Source organism: Macaca nemestrina, chromosome 7, assembly GCF_043159975.1.
Source record: "Macaca nemestrina isolate mMacNem1 chromosome 7, mMacNem.hap1, whole genome shotgun sequence".
NCBI lineage: Eukaryota > Metazoa > Chordata > Mammalia > Primates > Cercopithecidae > Macaca > Macaca nemestrina.
The window spans coordinates 4,843,482-4,857,064 of record NC_092131.1 but is presented as its reverse complement, the minus strand read 5'-3'; the positions used below and the strand labels follow the sequence as shown (position 1 = coordinate 4,857,064).

The following is a 13,583-nucleotide window of genomic DNA, read 5'->3' as shown; positions in this document are numbered from 1 at the left end:
TTTGAATTTGCTGGGTGTGGTGGCACATGCTTGTAATCCCAGCTACTTGGGAGGCTGAGGTGGGAGGATCTCATGAGCCCAGGAGTTTGAAGGCTGTAGTGAGCCATGATCATGCACTCTAGCCTGGGTGACAGAGGTAGACCCTGTCTCAAAAAAAAAAAAAAAAAAAAAAAAAGATCTTAGAATACTTTTATACCACTGTTCAGTTAGCAGGAATTAAAAAGTCTGGTAATTGTTGAAAAAGTTAAGCAACAGAAACTCTCTTATACCCTTCTGATTGGAGTGCACATTACAGCTGCTTTGGGAAATAGTTTGGGTTTAGTGTATAAGCTAGCAATCATACTTCTAGATATGTACACCAGAGAAATACATGCCTAAAATGCTTGAGATAGCTGTACCAGAAAAATCTTAGTAGTGTTTGTATTTGCTCCAAAGCAGAGACCACCCTAGGGGATGAGAATGGATAACTAAATTATGGCATATTTACTGAGTAGAATATTACACAGCAATGAAAATAAACTACAGACACAGCGACAACAAAAAAGGCAAAGAAAAAAGCAAGACAAGAATATATGTAGTATGATTTTGTTATTTTCATCTGCTTCTGGTATTTATATAAATTATGTTTGGTAGGGCTGCACGCCTAGATGATAAATCTCTAAAGAAAAGTTAGGAAATGATAAATCATAAAAGGCACAGTAGCTCATGCCTGTAATTCCAGCACTTTGGGAGGCTGAGGTGGGAGGATCACTTGCGCCCAGGAATTCCAGACCAGTCTAGGCAACATAGGGAGATCCAGCCTCTAAAAAAAAAAAAAAAAATTATCCGGGCATGATGGCATCGTCCTGTGGTCCCAGCTACTTGAGGCTAAGATGTGAGAATCGCTTGAGTCTGGGAGGTCAAGGCTGCTGTGAGTTGTGATTGCACAACTGCACTCCAGCCTAGGTGACAGAGCGAGATCCTGCCTCAACAAATCAAACAGTCATTTTGTTAAGTTAGTACTTACTTATGTATGTAGTGGAAGGGGTTTGGGCTCAGATAGAGGCACCCAGCCTTTCTGGAGTTCTAGCAATGCTCCATCCCTTGGTGGTAGTTGGACTGGTATTTATGTAATAGCTTCATGAAACGGTATACATGTGTTTCCTATACTTTTCTATAAGTAAGTAATACCTCATGGTAAAAGCAATTTTAAAATAATCAGATTTTATAATGCACATTCCATTCAAAAAACGTGGAAAATCCCCAAAGCACATGCATATACAGTAGTTAATCATGTTTTATCTTAAATTTCTTCATATTATAGAAATTTACCTTTTGAAATTTTATTTTTATTTATTTGAGATGGAGTCTCGCTCTGTCGCCCAGGTTGGGGTGCAGTGGCATGCATGATCTTGGCTCACTGCAGCCTCCGCCTCCCAGGATCAGACTATTCTCCTGCCTCAGCCTCCCGAGTAGCTGGGATTACAGGTGTGTGCCACCACGCCTGGCTAATTTTTGTGTTTTTGGTAGAGATGGGGTTTTACTATATTGGCCGATCTGGTCTCAAACTCCTGACCTCAGGCGATCTACCCTCCTCTACCTCCCAAAGTGCTGGGATTACAACATGAGCCACTGCGCCTCGCCTTGAAACTAAATTTTTAAAAGTTGTAAATTTTTCCAGATGAGAATTGACCAACTATTATTATTTTCTAGGTAAGGGACTCTGCTACAGTAATTAAAGAAGGATAAGGTTGGCGTTGCTTTGCTCCTTTTTTTATTGAAGTCCTTCCTTCCTGATCAAGCTTCCATATATCTCCTTAAAGCATATGACACACAGGTATGCCACTAAAAAGTTTTAATTTGTGTAGATTTCTTTCTTCAGCTGTTACTTTTTCATCTTGCATAAAAATCAAGTAATTAAATTGTAAGACATCCTGAACATATTCATTTTTGGCTTTAGCAGTTTCATTCTTCAGCAGATGTATTTGACTTTCTACATACATGGCACTTTGTTTTGGTTTGTGTCTGACCTTATTTTTCTTTTTTTTTTCAAACCAGTATTAAACTGAAAATAATAGACATCGTACCTCATGGTCCAGGAATGAGTGAATAAGTTAGAAAACCAAGAATAGTGGCCTGCACTTCTTTATCCAAGGCCTACTTTCTGAAATCTCTCAGCCCTACCCTTCCTTCCCTAGAAGGTGCCCCACTGCAAGGAAGGCACAGGCAGCCTCAGGATGTGACCTGCCTCATGGAGTATTGCATTTTTTGATACAAGAACTATTTGCTCCTTAACCATCTTTCTCTAGGAGTTTGAAAGAAAATAAAATACTCTGTGTTTCAGCCTCTAGCTTGTGATTGAGTGGCTGAGGTGGGAGAATCTCTTGAGCCCAAGAGTTTGATACCAGTCTGGGCAACACAGTGAGACCCTGTCTAAAAAAATAAAATAACTAACTGGGTGTGGTGGTGTGTGCCTGTAGTCCCAGCTACTTGGGAGGCTGAGGCAGGCGGATCACTTGAGCCTAGGAGTTCCAGGCTGCAATGAGCTGGGATCATGCCACTGCCATCCAGGCTGGCCGTAGACCAAGACCCTGTCCTTTTTAATAATAATAATAATAATAAATTTTTCATATGTTAGAATGTTAAAAATAAGTATAAGAAGTTGGAAAGTTTGCATCCAAAGTGAGATTTAATACATAACTATTTTTGATAAGTTGAAAAGTGTCAAGAAAATTGCTATTTAAATTTCATTTATAATCATGATGTCATCATAGTACCATTCAATTTTTTCCAGTAGTCTGTGGTATTTTTAGTTTGTTTGAAGCAGGGTCCAAATAATTGCAGTTAGCTGATATGTCTGTTAAGTCTCTTAATCAATAGAGTACTTTTCCCCATCCCTTTTTTCCTTGCATTTTATTTGTTGGAAAATCCAGGCTGATTGTTCAGTTGTCAGAAGTTCCCCCATTCTAGCCTTTGCTGTTTCCGCTGGACATGTTCTTCTGCTTCTGGGTGGATATAGAGGCTTGATCACTTTCTGGCTAAGCCTTTCAGCACAGGTGCTTCAGAGTTGCGTGGTGCCCTCACCAGGAGGCACACATCTGCACAGATGTGAGATCCAGTGTTGATTCTTTTTTTCTTTTTGTCTTTTTTATTTAAAAGACACGGGTTCTTGCTATGTTGCCCATGCTGGTTTTGAACTCCTGGCCTCAAGCAATCCTCCCACCTCCGTCTCCCAGAGTATGCTGCAAGCTTGAGCCACAGCGCCTGGCAGATCCAGTGTTTTTTGAAATCTCATGTTTTATTCTAACGATTGAAACATAATCTGCTTCTCAGTATGGCCATGTTTTATGCTTTTCACTTCTTCAAATACAGTTGACACTCCAGGAAGATGAACCTTATCACACTTGCAACTTCTACCCCTTATACGGCCCCAGGCCCGTGTGGCAAGTGTGTGTGGCCTAGGGGAAGCCTCCATCTGGAGAAGTGCTGCCTGCACTGGGTCGCATGTCGAGTGGACTGAGCCCTTGGCTCCTCTCCCTGCTTCCTGTCCAGATGGCAGGACTCTGGTCCTGGGCCAAAAGAGGCACAGTGTCTTTGCATATAGTAAGGGTTGAATGAATACCTTTTAAAACTCCTAACTCTTCTGAACCAAGGGATACTGACAGTGCTGGGCCCCAAAAGACTATCGTTTTCTCGAAGGCTTTAAGACCATGTCTTATACTGTGGTTTAATCAGGTTCTTTCCTAGGAGTCTGCCTGAGTCACTTGGTCTGTGTGTCTCTCCCTCCCTGTCCTAAGGGGGCTTTTCATGTGTGACTGTGATCTGCCTGTCTGTCTGGTAAGGATCCAGCCTCCTGTTACTTGCCCAGGGTGCTGACTGTGGGCCCTCTCCCGCGGTGGAACATTTGGCATCAGGTATCAGGAACAGAGTCAGTATGCTGAAATGTTTGCATGAATGTGGATTTTCAGAAAGCTTTCTTATCAGCAGGACACACCTGTCTGTTCATGATCTTTGCCCTTCTCCCTTTATTGGCATCACTTGGACGATATCTTTAATTGCCCTGCTGGGCTTGATGTTGAACTGCTTTTCTCCATGTGTGTCATGTTTAGTGCTTTCTTGTGGCAAGAGCCTTTTGCTTTGTGTATCTGATGCTTCCCTTTTGTGGTTTTCCCCGGGCTTTCCAGCTCTTGGAGCACCCTTTTGTCAGCAGATGTACTTTTGTTTCCAGTTTTTAAATTCTAATTACAGTGTAGCTCAACTAAAATCATGGAACTAGGGAACATAAAACAAATCATTAGAGTAATGGAGGCCTAGAAGAAAGTGAAAGGAATCCAGTCCACCTCTTTGCTGTACTAGGTATCGATATGCCTCAGCTGTGAGTGAGGGCCTTCCTGAGTAGCTGACTAGAAACTAAACTTTTATGAAAGAATTTTCTTAAATAATTAGAGGTGCCTTTCATTTAGTTAATAACAAGACCTCAAAATACGGTATATTTTTGTCTAAAACTGTAGCAAACAGTAAGTAAAGTAATAGAGTAAAAGTTCTGCTTAAAGAAGACTGCGGAATAAAAGTTTCAGGCCAAGTGCAGTGGCTCACACCTGTAATCCCAGCACTTTGGGAGGCCGAGATGGGCGAATCACTTGAGGTCAGGAGTTCGATACCAGCCTGGCCAACATGGTGAAACCCCCGTCTTTACTAAAAACACAAATAGCTGGGTGTGGTGGCACACGCCTGTAATCCCAGCTACTCAGGAGACTGAGGCAGGAGAATCGCTTTAACCTGGGAAGCGTAGGTTGCATTGAACCAAGATGGCGCCACTGCACTCCAGCCTGGGCGATAAGAGTGAGACTCTGTCTAAAAAAAAAGAAAGTTACGGAGCTCAGAGTGCCAGATTCTGCGCTCCTGGTAGTTTCTGGTGTTGCCCTTCCTTAGCTCCTCAGAGTGCACTGGCATAGGTGCCATTTTTTAATCACACAATTCCCTTCATTGTAATTTTCTTAGCGCTGTCTTTGCTTAGTGGATCTGTGGTTGCCATTCAGCAGTACATTTCTCTCTGTGTGGAAGCAAACATCTTCTCAAACCTGATGCTCGGTGAGGATAGGCAGTGGGCTGTTAAATAGGCAGTGGTCTCGGATTCCCAGCATGTGTATGACTGCTGTGCTAACCAGAGGTGCGTGTGTCCAGCATCTGAGCATTGGAACCTGCAAGCTGCTCCCCCAAATCAGGATGCCAAACGTTTATTGGCAAGTTACTCAAAGTTGCCTCAAATATCTTTAATGCATTTAACTGAATTTACATAATTTTTCTTTATCAGCACATAATTATTATAAATATTGTAGAATTGCCATTAACTTATGATTGTCATATCTAAATTTTAGGATAAAAATAGAATTTAACTATTTTTATGCCCATATATAAGCAAGTGAAGTAAAGGTATTTATGTTTAAATCAAGAACTCTAATCAAAGGTTTTCGCAATCCTTCCAAATATGCAATCTCACTTATTTCTTGCCACTTCTGGTGATAGGCCTGTGTGTGGAACACACAGGGGATTCCTGCCTGTCCACAGCTCAGTGTGAACAGACCAGATATGGTCATAGATTAGAAATTACCATCACAGGCCTCGCGGGTGGTTCATGTCCATAATCCTAGAACTTTAACAGGCTGAGGCAGGAGGATTGCTTGAGCCCAGGAATTCGAGACCAGCCTGGGCCACATTGGTGAGACCTACCTGGGTAACATGGCGAGACTCTGTCTCTACAAAAAATGGAAAAGTTAGCTGGGTGTGGTGGTGCATGCCTGTAGTCCCAGCTAGTTGGGAGGCTGAGGCAGGAGGATCACTTCAGCCTGGAAGTTCAAGGCTGCAGTGAGCCGTGTTCACACCACCGCACTCCAGCCTGGGTGACAGCAAGAAAAGGAAGAAAATAAAAGAAATTACCTCAAAAGAAAAAAAAAGAATATAAATTACCCTTACAGACATTTTATTTTTATTTTTATTTTTTTAGAGACAAGGGCTCTCGGTTGGTCAGGCTAGACTCAACCTCCTGGGCTCAAGTGATCCTCCCACCTCAGCCTTCTGAGCAGGCACTACAGGCACATGCCGCCATGCCCGGCAACCACCACAGATAATTCAGAAAAAATTAGCCTTTTAGTTTTAGGAGCTTTCTTTTACAGTGATATTTAGTTTGGGGCCTTTGAACTTGGATTTTGCTTTCGGAGCTGTACCTGTAGGTATTGTTGTTCCGGCCTGCGAATGAGACGTGACCAACTCCAGTGCTGGCTGCTTTCTGTCCTCACCATCAGTCAGTGTGGTCTGTGTGTGAGGTTGCAGTTGTCCTCTTGGCCGCTTATTTCTCTTTAATTCTCTGCATGTAATTTAAAACATTATCCCCTGAAACTTTGTTTTACATTGACTTCTAATATCTTTACTCCTCCTTACTTTTAATTTTCCTATTAAGACACTTATTTAATTTTCCTATTAAGATACTTAGGATTTTATGAAATTCTTTGGATCTACATGTGGATAAACAGAATTGTGTCATATAAGGTTCAATATGCTAGCTGTTTAAAAAAATTTGAAAGCAATTTTTTTTTTTTTTTAGAGACAGAATCTTGCCCTGTCACCCAGGCTGGAGTGCAGTGGCATGATCGTAGCTCACTGTAACCTTGAACTCCTGGGCTGAAGCAGTTCTCCTGCCTCAGCCTCTTGAGTAGCTAGGACTCACAGGCATGTGTCACCATGCCTGGCTAATTTTTATTTTATTTTATTTTATTTTATTTTATTTTTTATTTTTATTATTATTTTTTTGAGACAGAGTCTCACGCTGTCGCCCAGGCTGGAGTGCAGCGGCGCAATCTCGGCTTACTGCAACCTCCACCTCCCGGGTTCGAACGATTCTCATATTCTCCTGCCTCAGCTTCCTGAGTAGCTGGGACTACAGGCGCACACCACCATATCCGGCTAATTTTTGTATTTTTAGTAGAGATAGGGTTTTGCCATGGTGGCCAGGCTGGTCTTGAACTCCTGACCTCAGACGATCCTCCTGCCTCACCTCCCAAAGTGCTGGGATTACAGGCGTGAGCCATTGCACCCGGCCTTTCTTTTTTTTAGAGACTGAGTCTTGCTATGTTGCCGAGGCTGATCTCAAACTCCTGGTGCTTCAAGCAGTCCTCTTGCCTTGACCTCCAAAGTGTTGGGATTACAGGTGTGAGCTACGGTGTCCTGCCTGCTAGCCATTTTTTTATGTTGGTGGTGGTGGTAAGGAGTGGCTACCAGGCTGTGCAGGATTCAGGAATCTGGATGTTCCCCCCACCACCGTTTTTTACCCCACACAAAAAATTTTAAACACTTTCTAATTGAGATAAAATTTACAAAACATAAAATTCACCATTTAAACCACTTAAAGTATACAATCCAGTGGTTTTGTGTATATTCAGAATGTCATGGCCAGGCGTGATGGCTCACGCCTGTAATCCCAGCACTTTAGGAGGCCGAGGTGGGCAGATCACGTGAGGTCAAGAGTTCGAGACCAGCCTTGCCAACACGGTGAAACCCTGTCTCTACTAAAAATGCAAAAAAATTAGCCAGGCATGGTGGCACACGCCTGTAACCCCAGCCACTTGGGAGGCTGAGGCAGCAGAATTGCTTGAGCCTGAGAGGCGGAGGTTGCAGTGAGCCGAGATTGCACCATTGCACTCTAGCCTGGGCAACAGAGACAAGACTCCATCTCGGAAAAAAAAAAAAGAAAAAAAGAATGTTATGCAACCATCACTACTATCTAATTTCAGAATATTTCATCACCCCATAAAGAAACCCCATACCACTAAGCAGGCACTCTCCATTCTTCCCTTGCCCCAGCCTCTGGCAACCACTAATCTACTTTCTGTATCTATGAATTTGCCTATTCTGGACATTTCATGTAATAGAAATCATACAATATGTGGCCTTTTGTTTCTGACTTTTATAACTTACGTAATGTTTTTAGGGTCCATCCATGTTGTAGCATATGTAGTACCTCATTTTTTTTTATGCCTGAGTAAGAGTTCATTGTATGGATAGACCACATTTTGTTTATCCATTTACCAGCTGACCATTTGGGCTGTTTCTGCTTTTTTTTCACTGTTATGAATACTGCTGCTGTGAACGTTTGTGAACAAGTTTTTGCGTGAACATACTGGTTCTCTTGGTATTTACATAGAAATGGAATTGTTGGGTCATACGGTAATTCTGTGTGTAACTTTTGGAGGAACTGCCAGATTGTTTCCACATGGGCTGCACCATTTTACATTCCTGTCAACAATATGTGAAGATTCCTATTTCTCCATATCCTTGTCGACACTTGTGATTTTCTGTTTTTAAAATTTTAGCCATCCAAGTGACTAAGTGGTTATAGTAGGCTTTAGTTTTGGTTTTCAGAGAGTCTTCTTTTATGTCACCCAGGCTGCAGTGCAGTAGTGCAAACTTGGCTCACTGCAGCCTCAACCTCCTGGGCTCAAGTGATTCCCACCTCAGCCCCCCAAATAGCTGGGACTACAGGTGTGCACCACCACACCCAGCTAATTTTTGTATTTTTTGTAGAGATGGGTTTTTTACTCTGTTGCCCAGGCATATCTTGAACTACTGGCCTCAAGTGATCTGCCCACCTCAGCCTTCCTAAGTGCTGGGATTATAGCTGTGAGCCGCCGCACCTGGCTGTTTCATTTTTGTTTTTGTGTTTGTTTTTGTTTTTAAACAGTGTTTTAAATTGTGGTGAGATACACATAACATCAGTCATTAAAAAGTGAATGATTGAGTGGCGTTTTGTACATTCACAGTGTTGTGCACCATGATCTCTATCTGGTTCCAACATATTTTTTTTCATTCCCAAAAGGAAACCCCATACCCACAAGCAGTGAGTCCCCATTATCCCTCCTTTCAGCCACTGGTAACTACCAGTCTGCTTTCTGTCTTTGTGGATTTCCCTATTCTGTATGTTTCATGTAAATGAAATCATGTAGTGTGTGCCCTTTGCGTCTGACTTATTCACTTAGCATGTTTTCAGGGTTCATCCATGTTGTAGCATGAATCAGAACTTCATTCCTTTTTAAGGCTGAATGATATTCACTGTCTGGATAGATTACATTTTGTTTATTCATGTATTGATGGACATTTTGGTGGTTTCTACCTTTTTGGTTATTGTGAATGGTACTGCTGTGAACATACGTGTACATGTGTTTCTTTGAGTACCTTTTTTCAGTTCTTTTGAGCATATACCTACGAGTGGAATTGCTGGCTCATATGGTAATGTTTTAACTTTTTGAGAAACTGCCAGCCTCTTTTCCTTAGTGGCTGAACCATTTTGTGTTTCCACCAGCAGTGTATGAGGGTTTCAGTTTTTCCACATCCTCACTAACACTTGTTATTTTCCTTTTCTAAAAAATTATAGGCCAGGCTCAGTGGCTTACACCTGTAATCCCAGCAATTTGGGAGGCCAAGGTGGGCAGATCACCTGAGCTCAGGAGTTTGAGACCACCCTGGGCAACATGGTGAAACCCTGTCTCTACTAAAATACAAAAAATTATCCGGGCATGGTGGCACGAGCCTGTACTTCCAGCTATTGGGGAGGCTGAGGCACAAAAATCACTTGAGCCTGAGAGGTGGAAGTTGCAGTGAGCCGAGATCATGCCACTGCACTCCAACTTGGGCTACAGAATGAGACTTTATCTAAAAAAAAAAAAAAAAAGGGCCAGGTATGTTGGCTCATGCCTGTAATTCCAACACTTTGGGAGGCCAAGGTGGGAGGATCACTTGAGTCCAGGAGTTTGAGACCAACCTGGGCAATATAGTGACACCCTGTCTCTACAGAAAATAAAATAATTAGTTGGGCATGGTTGTGCACACCTGTATTCCCAAGTATTCTGGAGGCTGAGTTGGGAGGATTGCCTGGGCCCAGGAGTTCAAGGCTGCAGCGAGCCATGTTCACACCACGGCACTCCATCCAGCCTGGGCGACAGAGTAAAACCCTGTCTCAAAAAAAAAAAAAAAAAAAAAAATTATAGCCATCCTAGTGGGTGTGAAGTGGGAACTCATTGTGGTTTTGATTTGTATTGTCTTTCTTTCTTTCTTTCTTTTTTTTTTTTTTTTAAATGAAAGCAAGTTTATTAAGAAAGCAAAGGAATAAAGAATGGCTATTCCATAGGCAGAGCCCATGCCGCTCAGCTGCTTATACTTACTGTTACTTCTTGATTGTATGCTAGACAAGGGGTGGATTATTCATGAGTTTTATGGGAAAGGGGTGGGCAGTATCTGGAACTGAGGGTTTCTTGCCTTTGTAGACCATACAGGGCAACTTCCTGACGTTGCCATGGTATCTGGAAACCGTCATGGTGCTGATGGAAGTGTCTTTTAGCATGCTGATGCATTATAATTAGGGTATAATGAACAGTAAGGACAACCAGAGGTCACTTTCATCGCCATCTTGGTTTTGGTCAGCTTCTTTACTGCAGCCTGTTTTATCATCAGGGTCTTTATGACCTGTATCTTGTGCTGACCTTCTATCTCATCCTGTGACTTAGAATGCCTGACCTCCTGGGAATGTAGTCCGGTATGTCTCAGCCTTATTTTACTCACCCCCTATTCAAGATGGAGTTTCTCTGGTTCAGACGCCTCTGACATGTTTCCCCCTTCTCTTTTACAGGGGAACCCTTAATCCTAAGAGTTGTAGAGGGACAAAGATCCATCTTCTGTAACTTCTTCAGGCTGAATAAGGGCAAATATATTACTGCCTAACTATGAGGGTCTCTTGTACTCAGGGTAGAGAAGAGCTCAGTCAGAAAGCATCAGTATGGTGAGGGCCATTCATAACTCTGAGTTCCAACAAAAGGTGGTATCTGGAAGATTAATGAGTGTTCAGTGAAGAAAACATTCAGTAAACTTATCCTGCATTCCTACACAAAGAGTACAACAGCAATATAGTCCACAACAGTAAAGTAGAATAACTAAAATTATCCTGAGTAAACTAAATAAGGCTTTCCATGAACTGGGCAGTTGTTGAAACCAAGCTGATATGGGGTCGCCAGCTGATTCCAGTATGTGCCCAGAATTAGAATATTGATCCAGATTTTTACATTACCCATCTCTCTTGTTTCTTGGGAGCAGCAGCCAGAGATCACTGGTTGGTTCACAGGAGTAAGCAGGGTTAGCCTAAGTTGCAGAAAAAAACTTAAAAACAACTGATGAGGCTAGAATCTAGTAACAGGTGTACCATAGTTCCTGAAACATAATTTATTTTCTCTCTCCGGTCTCCCATTTTTACTGAAGACAAATCATGGTACGACTGATTTGTTTTATTATACTTGGTCTGATTATTTGTATAAAGTGCAGCAAGAACAATTATTTTTCACATAGGGTTTTAAAAATTGACTTTGATGGAACTTCATTCCATAAAAGGAACCTCAGGTAAGACTTTTTTTAAAGCCAAGCCCAGCCATAGGTTTGTACCCTCAAATAACCTGTGAGTTGGGAAATGCCTCTCCTCTTGAGGTCCCAAGATGACGTGGGGCTCCTGGGCCTGTCAGAAAGTGACGTTCTTTATTTCACAGGTCAGGAACCCTGCACAGGAACTGTGTAGACAAGGTATGAGGCCAGTTTTCCCAAGGGGCTTATATTGGCTCTATAAGTCAAGTTTGAGTCCTTAAAAGAAAGCACACCATTCCCATCAAAGCCTTGGTAAAATAACCAATTTCTCTAATTTTGTCCTGTTGCAAAAGAAAACAGATTCTTATTGCACTTGTTCAAATAACTATATTGCCATAAGTTAATACTCACGAATAGTTTCCAAATTCTGGAGAAAGCAGGTAGAGAAAAACAAATATGCTCCAAGTTTTGTTCACAGGAATATATTTTACTCAGTTGTCAAAAGCTGTAAGTAGCTCAAAAGTTTTCTTGGTTCTGAAAAACAAAAATGGTCAGCAACGTTTTAAGCTAAAAGTCAAAAATTACTTCAGTCTTTTGTTCAGTCCATGCAGTTAACTCCTGTTCCACTTGATATTCATAATCATTTCAGCTCTCCATGAGAGTCCTGAAAGAACCTCTTTTTTTTTTTTTTTTTTTTTTTGAGACGGAGTCTTGCTGTGTCGCCCAGGCTAGCATGCAATGGCGTGATCTTGGCTCACTGCAACCTCTGCCTCCCAAGTTTAAGCGATTCTCCTGCCTCAGCCTCCTGAGTAGCTGGGATTACAGGTACGTGCCACCACGCCTGGCTAATTTTTGTATTTTTTAGCAGAGATGGGGTTTCACCACGTTGGTCACGCTGGTCTCAAACTCCCAACCTCAGGTGATCCACTCACCTCGGCCTCCCAAAGTGCTGGGATTACAGGCATGAGCCACCGCACCCAGCCTAAGAACCTCTATTCTAATGTCACAATCTCCAAAGTTATTAGAAACCTGCATCCAAGGGCACCTGCTGAAGTCCTATAGCTGACTATAAACTACCTTTTGAAGAGGATCAACACAGCAGTTGTCTGTGGATGACAAAAAGTCTTAAGGCAACCACTATTAAAGGCACAATTGACTAGGAATTTTGATTACTTTTGTGGCATACGATTTTACATAATAATTACAATTATTAATAGCATACGCTAAGTCATATCAGAATTCTAGGAGTTTCCCATTACTTTGTAACACATACCAATAACATATTTATATAAATACAGGTCAAAGAAAGCCAAACACCATTTCATATTTGACAATGCTTCCTGTATGATTTTTATACCAAATAAGCCAAATTTCACCATTGCATTAGTGTACTAATTAATGTTAAACCCAATTCTTAATAAAACATTATAGACAAATCTACCCAATTTTAATGTTGGACCAGAAGGTAAGATTCTTATATACCTTTTATAATCCTTTACAGATTTTTGTTAAAGAGTGCTCTAAGAAAACCCTGTTGTGGGCCGGGCGCGGTGGCTCAAGCCTGTAATCCCAGCACTTTGGGAGGCCGAGACGGGCGGATCACGAGGTCAGGAGATCGAGACCGTCCTGGCTGACACGGTGAAACCCCGTCTCTACTAAAAAAAAAAAAATACAAAAAACTAGCCGGGCGAGGTGGCAGGCGCCTGTAGTCCCAGCTACTCGGGAGGCTGAGGCAGGAGAACGGCGTGAACTCAGGAGGCGGAGCTTGCAGTGAGCTGAGATCCGGCCACTGCACTCCAGCCTGGGCGGCAGAGCGAGACTCCGTCTCAAAAAAAAAAAAAAGAAAACCCTGTTGTGCTTTTATTCCAGTGTTCAATTTACAGAACTAAATCATTGCACTTTAACTTCAGCCAGTATGTTCACACACAGAATTTCTTTTACAAGATTAATTTTTCACAAAATTTCCACAACTTTTGCAAACCTTCAGCTTTAAAATCCTGACTTAAAACAATCCCTTAGCCCTTTAATCTAGGCCAAAAAAAAAGAATCCACATTCACATGTCTTCTTATCTTTTACCAAAACACATTTCACTTTCCCTACACACCTTGCATGTAAAACTGTTTTTCCAGTAGTCTCAAGTACATGTTGTACTGTTGACTCTTAACAGTGTTTATTTTTGGTGAAAAACTTGGTATGCAGTTTTAATTAT

General features: G+C 41.9%; 1 protein-coding gene across 6 annotated transcripts in view; it reads left to right on the top strand.

Annotated features, from left to right (window-relative positions):
- LOC105467377 (TNF receptor associated factor 3) overlaps positions 1-13,583 on the top strand; it is a 136,016-nt gene that overhangs the window by 69,458 nt on the left and 52,975 nt on the right. For 3 of the 6 annotated variants that reach the window (XM_071099543.1, XM_071099541.1, XM_071099542.1), the window contains one exon: positions 1,693-1,816. The exons of the other annotated variants lie outside the window; for them this stretch is intronic. The gene's annotated coding sequence lies outside the window, so the exon portion shown is untranslated. The remainder of the gene's footprint in view (positions 1-1,692; positions 1,817-13,583) is intronic. 6 annotated transcript variants of the gene reach the window in all.